Source organism: Triticum urartu, chromosome 2 (assembly GCF_003073215.2).
Source record: "Triticum urartu cultivar G1812 chromosome 2, Tu2.1, whole genome shotgun sequence".
In the NCBI taxonomy this organism is placed as follows: domain Eukaryota; kingdom Viridiplantae; phylum Streptophyta; class Magnoliopsida; order Poales; family Poaceae; genus Triticum; species Triticum urartu.
The window spans coordinates 746,625,126-746,642,004 of NC_053023.1; the positions used below are offsets into that span (position 1 = coordinate 746,625,126).

General features: G+C 39.9%; 1 long non-coding RNA gene across 3 annotated transcripts; it reads left to right on the forward strand.

Annotated features, from left to right (window-relative positions):
- Nucleotides 1–6,812: 6,812 nt before the first annotated feature.
- On the forward strand, nt 6,813–15,694 carry LOC125534609. 3 transcript variants are annotated; one of them, XR_007294521.1, is made up of 12 exons: nt 6,813–6,844; nt 6,908–7,013; nt 12,376–12,539; nt 12,637–12,913; nt 12,991–13,084; nt 13,171–13,307; nt 13,387–13,468; nt 13,553–13,679; nt 13,767–13,918; nt 14,000–14,598; nt 15,024–15,234; nt 15,332–15,694. It is a non-coding gene; the product is annotated as an uncharacterized LOC125534609 (long non-coding RNA). The 3 variants fall into 3 exon arrangements; XR_007294519.1 differs by having other exon boundaries at nt 13,767–14,598; XR_007294520.1 differs by having other exon boundaries at nt 6,924–7,013; nt 13,767–14,598.
- Nucleotides 15,695–16,879: the final 1,185 nt, after the last annotated feature.

The following is a 16,879-nucleotide window of genomic DNA, read 5'->3' on the forward strand; positions in this document are numbered from 1 at the left end:
AAGTGAGTTGTGGGCGATATAAGTCATACTGCTTACCAGCATGTCATACTTTGGTTCGGCGGTATTGTTGGACGAAGCGGCCCAGACCGACATTACGCGTACGCTTACGCGAGACCGGTTCTCCCGACGTGCTTTGCACATAGGTGGCTTGCGGGTGACAGTTTCTCCAACTTTAGTTGAACTGAGTGTGGCTACGCCCGGTCCTTGCGAAGGTTAAAACAGCACAAACTTGACAAACTATCGTTGTGGTTTTGATGCGTAGGTAAGATTGGTTCTTGCTTAAGCCCGTAGCAGCCACGTAAAACTTGCAACAACAAAGTAGAGGACGTCTAACTTGTTTTTGCAGGGCATGTTGTGATGTGATATGGTCAAGACATGATGCTAAATTTTATTGTATGAGATGATCATGTTTTGCAACCGAGTTATCGGCAACTGGTAGGAGCCATATGGTTGTCGCTTTATTGTATGCAATGCAATCGCGCTGTAATGCTTTACTTTATCACTAAACGGTAGCGATAGTCGTGCAAGCACACTTGGCGAGATGACGACGATGCTATGATGGAGATCAAGGTGTCACGCCGGTGACGATGGTGATCACGACGGTCCTTCGGAGATGGAGATCACAAGCACAAGATGATGATGGCCATATCATATCACTTATATTGATTGCATGTGATGTTTATCTTTTATGCATCTTATCTTGCTTTGATTGACGGTAGCATTATAAGATGATCTCTCACTAATTATCAAGAAGTGTTCTCCCTGAGTATGCACCGTTGCGAAAGTTCTTCGTGCTGAGACACCACGTGATGATCGGGTGTGATAGGCTCTACGTTCAAATACAACGGGTGCAAAACAGTTGCACACGCGGAATACTCAGGTTATACTTGACGAGCCAAGCATATACAGATATGGCCTCGGAACACGGAGACTGAAAGGTCGAGCGTGAATCATATAGTAGATATGATCAACATAGTGGTGTTCACCAATAAACTACTCCATCTCACGTGATGATCGGACATGGTTTAGTTGATTTGGATCACGTGATCACTTAGAGGATTAGAGGGATGTCTATCTAAGTGGGAGTTCTTTAAGTAAATTAACTGAACTTAAATTTATCATGAAACTTAGTACCTGATAAAGTATCTTGCTTGTTTATGCTTGTTTGTAGATAGATGGCTCGTGCTGTTGTTCCGTTGAATTTTAATGCGTTCCTTGAGAAAGCAAAGTTGAAAGATGATGGTAGCAATTACACGGACTGGGTCCGTAACTTGAGGATTATCCTCATTGCTGCACAGAAGAATTACGTCCTGGAAGCACCGCTGGGTGCTAGGCCTACTACAGGAGCAACGCCGGATGTTATGAACGTCTGGCAGAGCAAAGCTGATGACTACTCAATAGTTCAGTGTGCCATGCTTTACGTGTTAGAATCGGGACTTCAATGACGGTTTGAACGTCATGGAGCATATGAGATGTTCCAGGAGTTGAAGTTAATATTTCAAGCAAATGCCCGGATAGAGAGATATGAAGTCTCCAATAAGTTCTATAGCTGCAAGATGGAGGAGAACAGTTCTGTCAGTGAGCATATACTAAAAATGTCTAGGTATAATAATCACTTGATTCAATTGGGAGTTAATCTTCCAGATGATTGCGTCATTGACAGAATTCTCCAATCACTGCCACCAAGCTACAAGAGCTTCGTGATGAACTATAATATGCAAGGGATGAATAAGACTATTCCCGAGCTCTTCGCAATGCTGAAAGCTGCGGAGGTAGAAATCAAAAAGGAGCATCAAGTGTTGATGGTCAACAAGACCACTAGTTTTAAGGAAAAAGGGCAAAGGGAAGAAGAAGGGGAACTTCAAAAAGAACGGCAAGCAAGTTGCTGCTCAAGAGAAGAAACCCAAACCTGGACCTAAGCCTGAAACTGAGTGCTTCTACTGCAAGCAGACTGGTCACTGAAAGCGGAACTGCCCCAAGTATTTGGCGGATAAGAAGGATGGCAAGGTGAACAAAGGAACTACGGATTAAGCGAAGATTGGCTAAGGACGAGGTGACGATGCGCGTGGGAAACGGTTCCAAAGTCGATGTGATCGCAGTCGGCACGCTACCTCTACATCTACCTTCGGGATTAATATTAGACCTAAATAATTGTTATTTGGTGCCAGCGTTAAGCATGAACATTATATCTGGATCTTGTTTGATGCGAGACGGTTATTCATTTAAATCAGAGAATAATGGTTGTTCTATTTATATGAGTAATATCTTTTATGGTCATGCACCCTTGAAGAGTGGTCTATTCTTATTAAATCTCGATAGTAGTAACACACATATTCATAATGTTGAAGCCAAAAGATGCAGAGTTGATAATGATAGTGCAACATATTTGTGGCACTGCCGTTTAGATCATATCGGTGTAAAGCGCATGAAGAAACTCCATACTGATGGACTTTTGGAACCACTTGATTATGAATCACTTGGTACTTGCGAACCGTGCCTCATAGGCAAGATGACCAAAACACCGTTCTCCGGTACTATGGAGAGAGCAACAGATTTTTTGGAAATCATACATACAGATGTATGTGGTCCGATGAATATTGAGGCTCGTGGCGGATATCGTTATTTTCTCACCTTCACAGATGACTTAAGCAGATATGGGTATATGTACTTAATGAAACATAAGTCTGAAACATTTGAAAAGTTCAAAGAATTTCAGAGTGAAGTTGAAAATCATCGTAACAAGAAAATAAAGTTTCTACGATCTGATCGTGGAGGAGAATATTTGAGTTACGAGTTTGGTTTACATTTGAAAAATTGTGGAATAGTTTCGCAACTCACGCCACCCGGAACACCACAGCGTAATGGTGTGTCCGAACGTCGTAATCGTACTTTACTAGATATGGTACGATCTATGATGTCTCTTACTGATTTACCGCTATCGTTTTGGGGATACGCTCTAGAGACGGCCGCATTCACGTTAAATAGGGCACCATCAAAATCCGTTGAGACGACGCCTTATGAACTGTGGTTTGGCAAGAAACCAAAGTTGTCGTTTCTGAAAGTTTGGGGCTGCGATGCTTATGTGAAAAAGCTTCAACCTAATAAGCTCGAACCCAAATCGGGGAAATGTGTCTTCATAGGATATCCAAAGGAGACTATTGGATATACCTTCTATCACAGATCCGAAGGCAAGACTTTTGTTGCTAAATTCGGAAACTTTCTGGAGAAGGAGTTTCTCTCGAAAGAAGTGAGTGGGAGGAAAGTAGAACTTGACGAGGTAATTGTACCTGCTCCCTTATTGGAAAGTAGTACATCACAGAAAACTGTTTCTGTGACACCTACACCAGTTAGCGAGGAAGCTAATGATGATGATCATGAAACTTCAGAACATGATACTACTGAACCTCGTAGATCAACCAGAATAAGATCCGCACCAGAGTGGTATGGTAATCCCGTTCTGGAAGTCATGCTACTAGATCATGATGAACCTACGAACTATGAAGAAGCGATGGTGAGCCCAGATTCCGCAAAGTGGCTTGAAGCCATGAAATCTGAGATGGGATCCATGTATGAGAACAAAGTATGGACTTTGGTTGACTTGCCCGATGATCGGCAAGCAATTGAGAATAAATGGATCTTCAAGAAGAAGACTGACGCTGACGGTAATATTACTGTCTACAAAGCTCGACTTGTCGCAAAACGTTTTCGGCAAGTTCAAGGGATTGACTACGATGAGACCTTCTCACCCGTAGCGATGCTTAAGTCTGTCCGAATCATGTTAGCGATTGCCGCATTTTATGATTATGAAATTTGGCAGATGGATGTCAAAACTGCATTCCTGAATGGATTTCTGGAAGAAGAGTTGTATATGATGCAACCAGAAGGTTTTGTCGATCCAAAGGGAGCTAACAAAGTGTGCAAGCTCCAGCGATCCATTTATGGACTGGTGCAAGCCTCTCGGAGTTGGAATAAACGCTTTGATAGTGTGATCAAAGCATTTGGTTTTATACAGACTTTTGGAGAAGTCTGTATTTACAAGAAAGTGAGTGGGAGCTCTATAGCATTTCTGATATTATATGTGGATGACATATTACTAATTGGAAATAATATAGAATTTCTGGATAGCATAAAGGGATACTTGAATAACAGTTTTTCAATGAAAGACCTCGGTGAAGCTGCTTACATATTAGGCATAAAGATCTATAGAGATAGATCAAGACGCTTAATTGGACTTTCACAAAGCACATACCTTGACAAAGTTTTGAAGAAGTTCAAAATGGATCAAGCAAAGAAAGGGTTCTTGCCTGTGTTACAAGGTGTGAAGTTGAGTAAGACTCAATGCCCGACCACTACAGAAGATAGAGAGAAAATGAAAGACGTTCCCTATGCTTCAGCCATAGGATCTATCATGTATGCAATGTTGTGTACCAGACCTGATGTGTGCCTTGCTATAAGTCTAGCAGGGAGGTACCAAAGTAATCCAGGAGTGGATCACTGGACAGCGGTCAAGAACATCCTGAAATACCTGAAAAGGACTAAGGATATGTTTCTCATATATGGAGGTGACAAAGAGCTCATCGTAAAAGGTTACGTTGATGCAAGCTTGGCACTGATCCGGACGATTCTAAATCGCAAACCGGATACGTGTTTACATTAAACGGTGGAGCTGTCAGTTGGTGCAGTTCTAAACAAAGCGTTGTAGTGGGATCTACATGTGAAGCGGAGTACATAGCTGCTTCGGAAGCAGCAAATGAAGGAGTCTGGATGAAGGAGTTCATATCCGATCTAGGTGTCATACCTAGTGCATCGGGTCCAATGAAAATCTTTTGTGACAATACTGGTGCAATTGCCTTGGCAAAGGAATCCAGATTTCACAAGAGAACCAAGCACATCAAGAGACGCTTCAATTCCATCTGGGATTTAGTCCAGGTGGGAGACATAGAGATTTGCAAGATACATACGGATCTGAATGTTGCAGACCCGTTGACTAAGCCTCTTCCACGAGCAAAACATGATCAGCACCAAGGCTCCATGGGTGTTAGAATCATTACTATGTAATCTAGATTATTGACTCTAGTGCAAGTGGGAGACTGAAGGAAATATGCCCTAGAGGCAATAATAAAGTTATTATTTATTTCCTTATATCATGATAAATGTTTATTATTCATGCTAGAATTGTATTAACCGGAAACATAATACATGTGTGAATACATAGACAAACAGAGTGTCACTAGTATGCCTCTACTTGACTAGCTCGTTAATCAAAGATGGTTATGTTTCCTAACCATGGACAAAGAGTTGTTATTTGATTAATGGGACCACATCATTAGGTGAATGATCTGATTGACATGACCCATTCCATTAGCTTAGCACTCGATCGTTTAGTATGTTGCTATTGCTTTCTTCATGACTTATACATGTTCCTATGACTATGAGATTATGCAACTCCCGTTTGCCGGAGGAACACTTTGTGTGCTATCAAACGTCACAACGTAACTGGGTGATTATAAAGGTGCTCTACAGGTGTCTCCGAAGGTACATGTTGGGTTGGCGTATTTCGAGATTAGGATTTGTCACTCCGATTGTCGGAGAGGTATCTCTGGGCCCTCTCGGTAATGCACATCACATAAGCCTTGCAAGCATTGCAACTAATGAGTTATTTGCGAGATGATGTATTACGGAATGAGTAAAGAGACTTGCCGGTAACGAGATTGAACTAGGTATTGAGATACCGACGATCGAATCTCGGGCAAGTAACATACCGATGACAAAGGGAACAACGTATGTTGTTATGCGGTCTGACCGATAAAGATCTTCGTAGAATATGTAGGAGCCAATATGAGCATCCAGGTTCCGCTATTGGTTATTGACCGGAGACATGTCTCGGTCATGTCTACATTGTTCTCGAACCCGTAGGGTCCGCACGCTTAAGGTCATGATGACAGTTTTATTATGAGTTTATGCATTTTGATGTACCGAAGTTTGTTCGGAGTCCCGGATGTGATCACGGACATGATGAGGAGTCTCGAAATGGTGGAGACATAAAGATTGATATATTGGAAGCCTATGTTTGGATATCGGAAGTGTTCCGAGTGAAATCGGGGTTTTACCGGAGTACCGGGAGGTTACCGGAACCCCCCGGGAGCTATATGGGCCATATTGGGCCTTGGTGGAAAAGAGAAGAGGCAGCCCAACATGGGCCGCGCGCCCCTCCCCTCCCTTGGTCCGAATAGGACAAGGAGAGGGGGTCGGCCCCTCTCTCTCCTTTCCCCCCTCCGCGAATCCTATTCCAACTAGGATTGGGGGGGGGGAATCCTACTCCCTCCGGGAGTAGGACTCTCCTGGCGCGCCTCTCCATGGCCGGCCGCACCCCCCTCCCTTAGTCCTTTATATACGGAGGCAGGGGCACCCAGAGACACACAAGTTGATCCACGTGATCTTATTCTTAGCCGTGTGCGGTGCCCCCTTCCACCATAGTCCTCGATAATATTGTAGCGGAGTCTAGGCGAAGCCCTGCTGCAGTAGTACATCAAGATCGTCACCACGCCGTCGTGCTGACGGAACTCTTCCCCGACACTTTGCTGGATCGGAGTCCGGGGATCGTCATCGAGCTGAACGTGTGCTAGAACTCGGAGGTGCCGTAGTTTTGGTGCTTGATCGGTCGGGCCGTGAAGACGTACGACTACATCAACCAAACGCTTCCGTTGCGATCTATAAGGTACATAGATCATACTCTCCCCTCTCGTTGCTATGCATCACCATGATCTTGCGTGAGCGTAGGAAATTTTTTGAAATTACTACGAAACCCAACACATCCTCCATAGCAGTCATACAGCTACTCCTGGTGAGCAATCTCTCCCCCGTCCTCATGCACATTCCCTCTGACATTTCTGCTGATTCATCACAGCTTTGGACTTCCTCAGGTACTGGACAAAATTGGACACACGACCTCCAATCTTGGTTGTTCTTCCCCTGCTGCATACCCAGACGCCTTGGATTGACGGCTCCTGTAGGTAAATATTGTTGCCATCTATTACTTACTCTAAAGTTTTGTGTACTTCGTTCATATATGAATTTAACTGCTATTTCTGAATTTTTGTATGCTTCGCTACATTGAATACTTAGCTCTGCTTTTCTTTATCTGTTCTGAATTTTTGTTTGTCTATCCAATTTAAATTCAATATGGTACAGGAATCCATATGCCTTGCATTCATCCCCTGCATTTTACAGAGTTTTTAGGAGGATATTCTTTAGTCTCTTCACGCCATCGCCTTGCATTTGTCCAAATCTGAATTTACTTTTGCCAATTGAACTTGTATTCTTCAGTTTTAGTTTTTTATATGGTATGAGAAGACATACACCTTGCATTTCACCCCCTTATATAATTTGCTTTAGTATTTTCGCGCCGTTCATCTGTTTCTATCACCTTGCGTTTGGTAGACTTGCCGACATGGATAGGGCAGAAAGCTCTTCGCATAATTCAGTTGGACGAAAACGTCGTCCATCATTACCTAATCCTCCTCCTTGAGTAAACCCATATGTTGCTGCCCAGAACCGCTGTATGCGTCTGGAACTCATGGTTCAAAAAGGAAAAAGAGGTTTGTTAGGCACATTATATTCCTCCGAATATGGTATCTTCCATACAATATGTCTTGCGATTTATTTCACCATCTACTTCTTCATATCTATGAAGCAACAACCTCTAGAGGAAAACAAACATCACAACAACCTGCAAACGAAGAATCATCCACATCGACATCACAAAAACAAAATCTGGTCTTTGCCCATAACCGTGAGATTCTACCCACATTCCAGTTCACGCCTAAGAGTTTTGGGATGACTACATTTACAAAAAAACTCTTCCCAGCTTATCTTTCAGGAACTATATTTCAACCCTTAAACCTTGGAGGTCCCCATCATTCTTGCAAGCATTGTGGTGCTCTGTTTTGGTATGAAGAGCGTCTACGCAGAGAAATACATACTCCAAATCCAACATATAATTTGTGTTGCAAGGGAGGAAAAGTTTACCTTCAGCCATATGATCCTCCTCCTCAACCCCTCTTGGATTTACTGACATCCCAAGCCAGAACACTCTCCAGTCACTTCTTTAAACATATTAGGCAGTACAATACGATGTTTGCAATGACTTAAATGGGAGCTAAAATTAATGAAACCATAAATGATGGACGAGGCCCATATGTTTTCAAGGTTAGTAGGCAGATTTGCCACCGCATTGGTTCCTTGAGACCAACTGGGGAGCGACCAGAATATGCACAGTTATGCATGTTTGATACTGAGCATGAGGTTTCAAACCGAATAAATGTTGCTTCATCTTCACGCTCTGCTTCATCTTCACGCTCTACTTCGTCTTCACGCTCTTCATTCCAAGCTAATGAAGGCATTGTTCAATCGCTCATACAAATGTTGAACACACATAACCCCATTGTCAAGCTGTTTAGGACAGCAAGTCAAAGGTTAGCTGGGAGTGATTCTGGCCATTTAACAATTAGGATATATGGCAAACCTGATGCCCATGGAGACATCTATAGTGCTCCAGTTGCGTCTGAGGTTGTTGGATTAGTGGTTGGTGATATTGGGTCATCTAATGTAGGACGAGACATTATAATACAAGACCATTCATCACAATTACAGCGAATAAGTGAGAAACACCCCAAGTTTATGTCCATGCAGTATCCTCTGTTATTTCCATACGGAGAAGATGGCTACCATGATGAGCTTATGTACCGGCAAAGATCAAGCACTTCAGCCAATCAGCACCAAAAAGTCACAATGCTACAGTACTACACATATAGGTTGCATGATAGGCCAAATGACTTCAATACTCCATTACGATGCAAAAGATTAACACAGGCTTACTTTGTGGATGGCTATTGTTGTGTTGAAACATTCCGTATTGGATTCTACCGCAAGCCTAGCTTTCAGAGTAAATACAGATCATCATCATTTAGTTCTTTGGCAAATTCTGTGTCAAGAGGTATTACATCCGGTTCTTCTGTTGGGCAGAGGATTATATTACCATCCTCCTTTACTGGAGGCCCTCGCTATTTATACCAAAACTATCAAGACTCCAACGCTATTTTGTAGAAAATATGGTTGCCCAGACCTATTTGTGACGTTCACATCAAATGCTGCCTGGCCTGAAGTTATGGAGGCTTTATCCTCCATTCCAGGACAAGAGCCATCTGACCATCCAGATATTATCAACCAGGTATTCAAAATGAAGCTTGATATGTTGATGGATGATATTAAAAAGAAAAAATTATTCGGTCCCATAAATGCGGGTAATAGCACTTTCCCCAAACTTATTTCCTTTGCACAACATAACTTTTGTGTTAGTTATTAAAAAAATTGTACTTTCCTGTAGTTATTTACACAGTTGAATTTCAGAAACGTGGCCTCCTACATGCTTATATAATTATATGGTTAGCCAAAGAAGCCCCCTTAGATGCACAGAAGATAAATTCAATTATTTCTGCTCAATTGCCAGATCCTTTGAAAGACCCAATTGGATATGAAGCTATATCTTCTTTCATGGTGCATGGCCCTTGTGGCCCTCTCAACCAGTTTTCCCCATGCATGTCAGAAGGAAAGTGCACAAAATTTTACCCGAAGGATTTTTGTGAGCAAACCACTATACGGGAGAACGGTTTTACTGAATATGCCCGACCAAACAACGGAATAACTGCTAGAAAAAATAAAGTTTACATTGACAATAGATACATTGTTCCTCATAATGTTGATCTGGTGGTTAAGTATCAAGCCCACATAAATGTAGAAAAGGTTAATCATGATGGTATGCACAAATATCTTTTCAAGTATGTTACAAAAGGATTTGATTGTGCTAGAATTGGCCTCTACTCCAAGTCTACGTCATCAGATTCATCGATTGAGACAATTAATGAAATTGATAACTATTTAGAGTGTCGTTGTGTCACACCAAATGATGCTGCTTGGCGTTTGTTCGAGTATGATATTCACCATACAGAATTCATCTTCCTCTTGAGAATAATGTAATTTTCTCTGAAGATGATAATCTAGAACAAGTAATTGAATACCCAAAAAAATATGGCAACTAAATTGACTGCATGGTTAGAGGCTAATGTGCAACACACGGAGGCTCGACGATACACCTACATAGAATTTCCTGAATATTGGACATGGCACCAACAAGAGAAATATTGGGGTTTTCGTCGAGGTGCTCATAATAAAATTGCCCGAATTGCACATGTCAACCCTTCACAAGGGGAATTATTCTACTTGCGGATGTTGCTCCACGTTCGTAAAGGCCCAACATCCTTCACTGATATCCAAACTATATCAGGCCAAGTGTATCCTACATTTCGTGTTGCATGTGAAGCTCTAGGTCTTCTAGGTGATGACCAAGAGTGGTCGAATGCTTTAAAAGATGCAGCTCAGTGGGCATTACCATTTCAATTACGTCAGCTTTTTGTTACCCTGCTGCTTTTTTGTGATGTAACAAATCCTATCAAACTTTTTGAAGAACATGCATCACCAATGTTTGAAGATATAGCACATCGGTTGAATCCTGGTCCTTCTCAGACAAGCAAATCATCACTACATTCGTACATGACATCTTGTCTTCTCATTGAGCTTGATAAATTGCTAATGGATTCTGGGTATTGATTATCCCATTTTAATTTGCCACTACCAGATGATATGGGAAATGCTTCTTCAAAAAACCGAATTTTGCTCGATGAGCTTAGCTATGATATTCCAGACATGACATCCACTTTGAATGATAATATTCCAAAGCTAAACAGCAACCAGAAGGATGTATTTCATGCTATCTATAATTCTGCAATAAATAATGAAGGCCAAACATTCTTTGTTTATGGATACGGAGGGACTGGAAAAACTTTTCTATGGACTACTTTACTGTATTCGTTACGAAGCCAAGGGAAAATTGCATTGGCAGTTGCATCATCAGGAATTGCTTCTCTATTGCTCCCAGGAGGTCGAACACCACATTCCCATTTTAAAATCCCTTTGGAAATTTCTCAAAATTCAATGAGTAGTATAAAGAAAGATACACACCTGGCAGAACTTATTCAAAATACATCTCTTATTGTTTGGGATGAAGCACCGATAAATCATAAATATTGTTTTGAAGCATTAGACCGCACTCTCAGGGATATAATGTCAGATACTAGACCAAATGTTGAAGACATGCAGTTTGGAGGCATCACTGTAGTTCTTGGTGGGGATTTTCGTCAAACACTTCCGGTAATAAAAAATGCAACAAGACAACAGATTTTAAAATCTTGCATTGTTAACTCTTATTTGTGGAAGCAGTGCACACTTCTTCAATTGAATGAAAATATGAGGCTCTCCTCAGCATCTCTGTCCATCTCAAAGAGAGAAGCATTACGAAATTTTGCTGAGTGGCTATTACGAGATGGAAATGGCACTGAGCCTTTTATTCCTATTCCAAATGACCCCAGCAGCATATTTATAGAGATACCCCAGTATCTCCTTTTGTCCGCAGAGTCTAGAAATATAGATGGATTGATTTCATTTGTCTATGACTCGGGCTGTGAATCTGCTAACAATACATCATATTTGTGTGATCGTGCAATTCTTGCACCCACCAATGTTGTTGTTTCTAAAATAAATACCAGAATGATTTCTCAGCTACCAACAAGTGAAATGTCATATTATAGTGCAGATTCATTTGACGACAGCTGCCCTAATCATTCTACTCTAGAGGCATTATATCCGACTGAGTTTCTAAACAAGCTTGAGATACTTGGTCTTCAAGACCATGTGCTGCATTTGAAAATTGGTGTTCATATCATGCTACTTCGTAATCTTGATCCATCAAGAGGGCTTTGTAATGGCACTAGACTCATTGTTACACAACTAACAGGTCGTGTAATAGAAGGACAAATCATAACAGGAAAATCTATAGGCTCAAGAGTATATATTCCTAGAATTGTCACTACGTCAGCTCAGTCTAAGTGGCCTTTCAAACTGAGATGTCGCCAGTTTCCTATTCGCCTTTCATATGCTATGACAATAAACAAAAGTCAAGGCCAAACACTGAACCGAGTTGGTGTCTACTTGCCATCTCCTGTTTTCTCCCACGGTCAATTATATGTAGCATTTTCAAGAGTTACATCACCAGAGGGCTTGCGAGTTCTGATTGAAAACAACCCATTTTCTTATGAACATTGCACACATAATGTAGTATATGCTGAGGTATTCAGTCAAATAAATAGGCATAGAACCTAGAACTGACAAGTAATTTATGATTTGCCTCAAATTTTCGAGATATGTTCTAAACATTTTTAGCATACCATATTTTTTCCTAACAGTCTTATTATTCATTCATAGATATCTGAGATATGGAGTCAAGTACAGCACTTAAAAGCATCACTTCAGGACAGCAAAACTGTAGGGTCTTCGCATGCCTGATAAGGCTTTGGGATGCTAAAATAATTAATCCCAGATATGGAGATGGCTTGCTAAGCATTGATGGCATTCTCTTAGATGAAGATGTAAGTGTAATTGTGTGCTCCAAATTGCACATTCACATTTGTAGTCAAAATGCTATTAAATTTACATATCACATTTAATTATTTCATTTGTTTGCAGGGCAACATGGCACAGATGAGTGTGCCCAGAAAATTTGAAAAACAGTTTCATGGATTGCTATCAGAAGGATCTGTCTACATTATTGCAGATATTGTAGCTATTGGTAACAGAAGCAAATCATATGCCTACCACCATCAGAACTACATGCTGCAATTCAAACATGACACAAAGGTCCATGCATTGCACTCAAGAGGAGCAAATATACCTACTGTTTCCTTCAACTTTTGTCCATTTGATCAACTGCTAAGAAAAGCAATTGATTCAAAACCACTCCTAGGTAATCTGTGGTTCCTTATTTTCTCTCCTAACAGTTACAATGCTTATTAGCTTTCTATACATAATTTGTCTGTTCAGATATTATTGGAGTAATAAGTGATGTTGGTCCATACGATTATGCTAGCCCAACATCTCAGAACAAACTTCGGAAGAAAAAAATTCGAAACCTAGAGTATGTCTTCTTGCAACGATGCCACTTAATTTCTTCCTTAAAGACCCTTTTTCCTGCAATTCTATAAGTATACCTTGCTTTTCCAGTGAACAAACGCAAGAAGTAGTTCTACGGGGCAAACATGGAGAATCATTTGATGAAGAAGCAGTACTTAAAAAATCTCTAGAAGGAATTGTGATAGCTATTTTTGCTGCTACAACTGCAACTTCATAGAAGTTTACAGGTGAATTATCAAACGAGCTTGCTTTAAGGAAAAATGAAAGGATTTATTTAAATATATTATTAACCACATTATCTTATAGGTACAATACAAGGATCTTCAAGTTCTGCAACACAGGTGTATCTTGACCTCAATATACCTGAAGTTCAACAGTATCGCAGCAGGTTCTCCACCTCCCTCATTGCCATTTGCCTAATTTTTTTGTTCGCTGCTACAACATACTAATAGCTTATCAAAAAAATTTGAAGCTACCAATGGAAATTTCCAACTCTACAAAAGAATCTCCCTAAAGTCGGACATCTATCTCCACTTGAAGTAGCAGGCAAGCTGTATACCACTGAACAAATATCTACCTTGCCAACCACATCTTTTCAGGTCAGTACTTTCCGAGATAGTTTGTTTCTAAAACCTCTCTATCCAAAATATATATATAATTGATGCTCCAACCTTTTATGCCACAAGGGAGGAGCAACATTCAGTAGTATTGCAAAAGTGACATCCATTATACCATCAGACAAATGATACTACAAAGCATGCAAGCGTTGTGGAAAAGGTTACAACAACATGTCAGATACCCCAACATGCGCCTGCCAATTTCCTGTTCCATGCCCAATGTACCATAGATCTTCCTAAATCTAATCATTATAAATTGTTTTTCTCTTATTCATGTCACTAACAAGTCTACAATCCTTCAGGTATAAGCTCCCCCTTACACTAATAGATAGCTCAGCAAGTTTGGATGCAGTTGCGTTTAATAAAATAGCTGAAGACTTGGTTGAGTGTCATGCTGAGCAAGTTTCTATGAACATGAAAATAGATGTTGTGGATCATGTGCTTTCCCTAGATAAAGCCATTGGTAAAGAAAGGTTATTCTATATAGGAATGAATATTGATTTAGCTACCAAGTACCCTATAAAATATGTCCTGAAAAAAAGTTTCCCCGTGGACAATACCAAATCGGTTCCTCTGTTAACTGCTTCAAAGGTAACAACTTTTTGATACTCATTACCTTCATATATCATCCTATTAACTTGACATGTGAAGCTTTTTCAGTCAGCACAAGATAACCTTGCACCAACTTCATTTGTCATAAATGATGAGGGGTTCCTGGCCATTTATCAATTTAAATTCTGAAAATATATTGACAAAACATTAAATACATATTTTCTGATGAGCATTATCTATATTTTTTTGAGTCCAAGTGCACAACAGCCAGAGGCCCCCTTCAATAGTACACCTCCAAGTGATAACCGCACACCTATCAGCCTATCACTACAAAGGAAAGTGAATCCAGGTAAATTTGGCCACATAGAATTTCATGTGTGTAATGCTTCACAAACCTCCAAGCGAAGTTGAGATTAAACATTTCAACCTTTAGGATTTTTCTTTGGTAAATCTAATAATTGCTCCGTTTTGTATGTTCATCTGTCTAATGCTTAACTAACCTCCATACTTATTCAATTCCTCTGATAAACGTACTTTCTTATTTATAATGTACATCCAAATCAGCTCCGAAGTAAAAAAGAAGGATTGATTTTTACAAGGATGATGCCAACAACTCTGTTTAGTTTCATGTCTAATGCTTCACAACACTCACAACCACTACAAAGGATTTATTTATATTTAGTTTCCTACCAATGCAATCCTAACAATCATGTACCTATAATATTACTTTCTTATTTAGTTTCCTGCTCAATGCAATCGAATTTTTGAATGCAGCTCAAAAAGCACAGATAGTCCTCTTTCGGAAAGGCAAAAGCAAAGCGAGAGTATGTATTACATCCCATTACCTATAGTTAAATATCTCGCCAATGAATTTTTATGTTCATATATTTACAATTCTAAATATTTTCTGTACCCACCAATGCAGACAATAAAAATGCAGCAAACAACTAAGAAAAGACAGGCTAAAATGAAAGTGCATACAAAGGTATTGTATATTATGTACCTTGGTTTTTTATTCAAACATCTAGAACTTCTAATATATGTTGCATTTCTAAAAATAATATGTATCACACTTCATGTAGGAAACTTCCACAATGCTCATACAGGCAGCTTCCACAATGCCCATACAGCCAACTTTCGCAGTGCTCCAAACGACAAATAATCAAGAATGTTCAACTTCCACAGTGCTTTGACACTGCCAGCTGACAACAATAAATTTTTTTCTTGCTCAACTTCTATTGTGACCGAGAATGTTCTCATACCCAGTACCTTTATATTGTAACTGAGATGTCTACTCGTGTGTACTTTTGGTTCTATGCAAGCGACTTCAGAGTTTTCTGACAATATTTGCAATTTTGTGCTTATCAACAATGGATACACTCCTATAAATGGGCCATAATATTTTTTTTTGTAAACTGTATAATCGTGCATGCATGTAAAATATTGATTCCTACATTAACACCTCAAATGGTTGTTCCTACTATCACAGTGTAAGTCACAATTGCCAGTTTCTAAAAATTCATTGCTCAGTTAATTCATTCATTGCTCAGTTAATTCATTCATTGCTTAGTTAATAGTGTATAGAGCATTTCTAAAACATCTTTCGGTTAAAAACTCTTACGATTGCAGTCCACCTATATAGTACCCCCCCCCATACAACCTATATCTACAAGCAAATCTTTTCTCACACTGAAAAGTTCACTATTGTCAAATACATGGACAAGCAGCAACAAGGCAAAAGGTATGTCTATTACATGCAACGCTATTTCGCCGGTTTCATGTCTAATATTTCACAATTGGCCCGCATACTTTTCTACAAGATGCAACCTTACACAACAAAGAATGTTCTACCCTCTTCATCAACTCATGCATCAAGAAAAACTCACAAGAAGTACATGCATGGAGGCTATTGCAGACATGAAAAATGCCACTAAATCCGCAACATGGATCACTTTGAAAGAGGACGCACGTGAAGACAACATCACAAAGCTACTCCAGGAACATCCATTCAGGTCCACCAAATACATCTTCGAGTACATGAAGAACGGATTTAAACATGTCCAAATTCTCCTCGATGAAGAAGACAACCACGTGGACGACTCCAACAAACTATAAACCAACATTATGCTACTTATTTAATCGACATTGCAACAATAAACGAATAAAGTACAATAAATCTCTTATATTTGTATTTTCATGGTCATATTGTTAATCGAAATATCCATGTTGCATTCAACCAAGTATTATCTAAACATATTGCCACCAATTCCCGCAACAACGCGCGAGGAATTGTCTAGTATTGCTTATGGTTCCTACAGAATGGTAAACAGTGTGTTTTATATCTACAGGGTCCCAGTAATATGCCAAAAAACAAAAGTGGGACTGACTCCATATTAATTACATTAGAATGAAAAAAAGAAATTTTCATTGTACAATACAAACAGAAAATTCTTAATATGCCAAAAACAAAAGTGGGACTGACTCCATATTAATTACATTAGAATGAAAAAAAGAAATTTTCATTGTACACTACAAACAGAAAATTCTTATACACACATGCATTGTGGACTTAATGGATCAGCGAACAAACACTTCGTCTTATTGATCTTGAGAAGCACCAGCTAAAACTC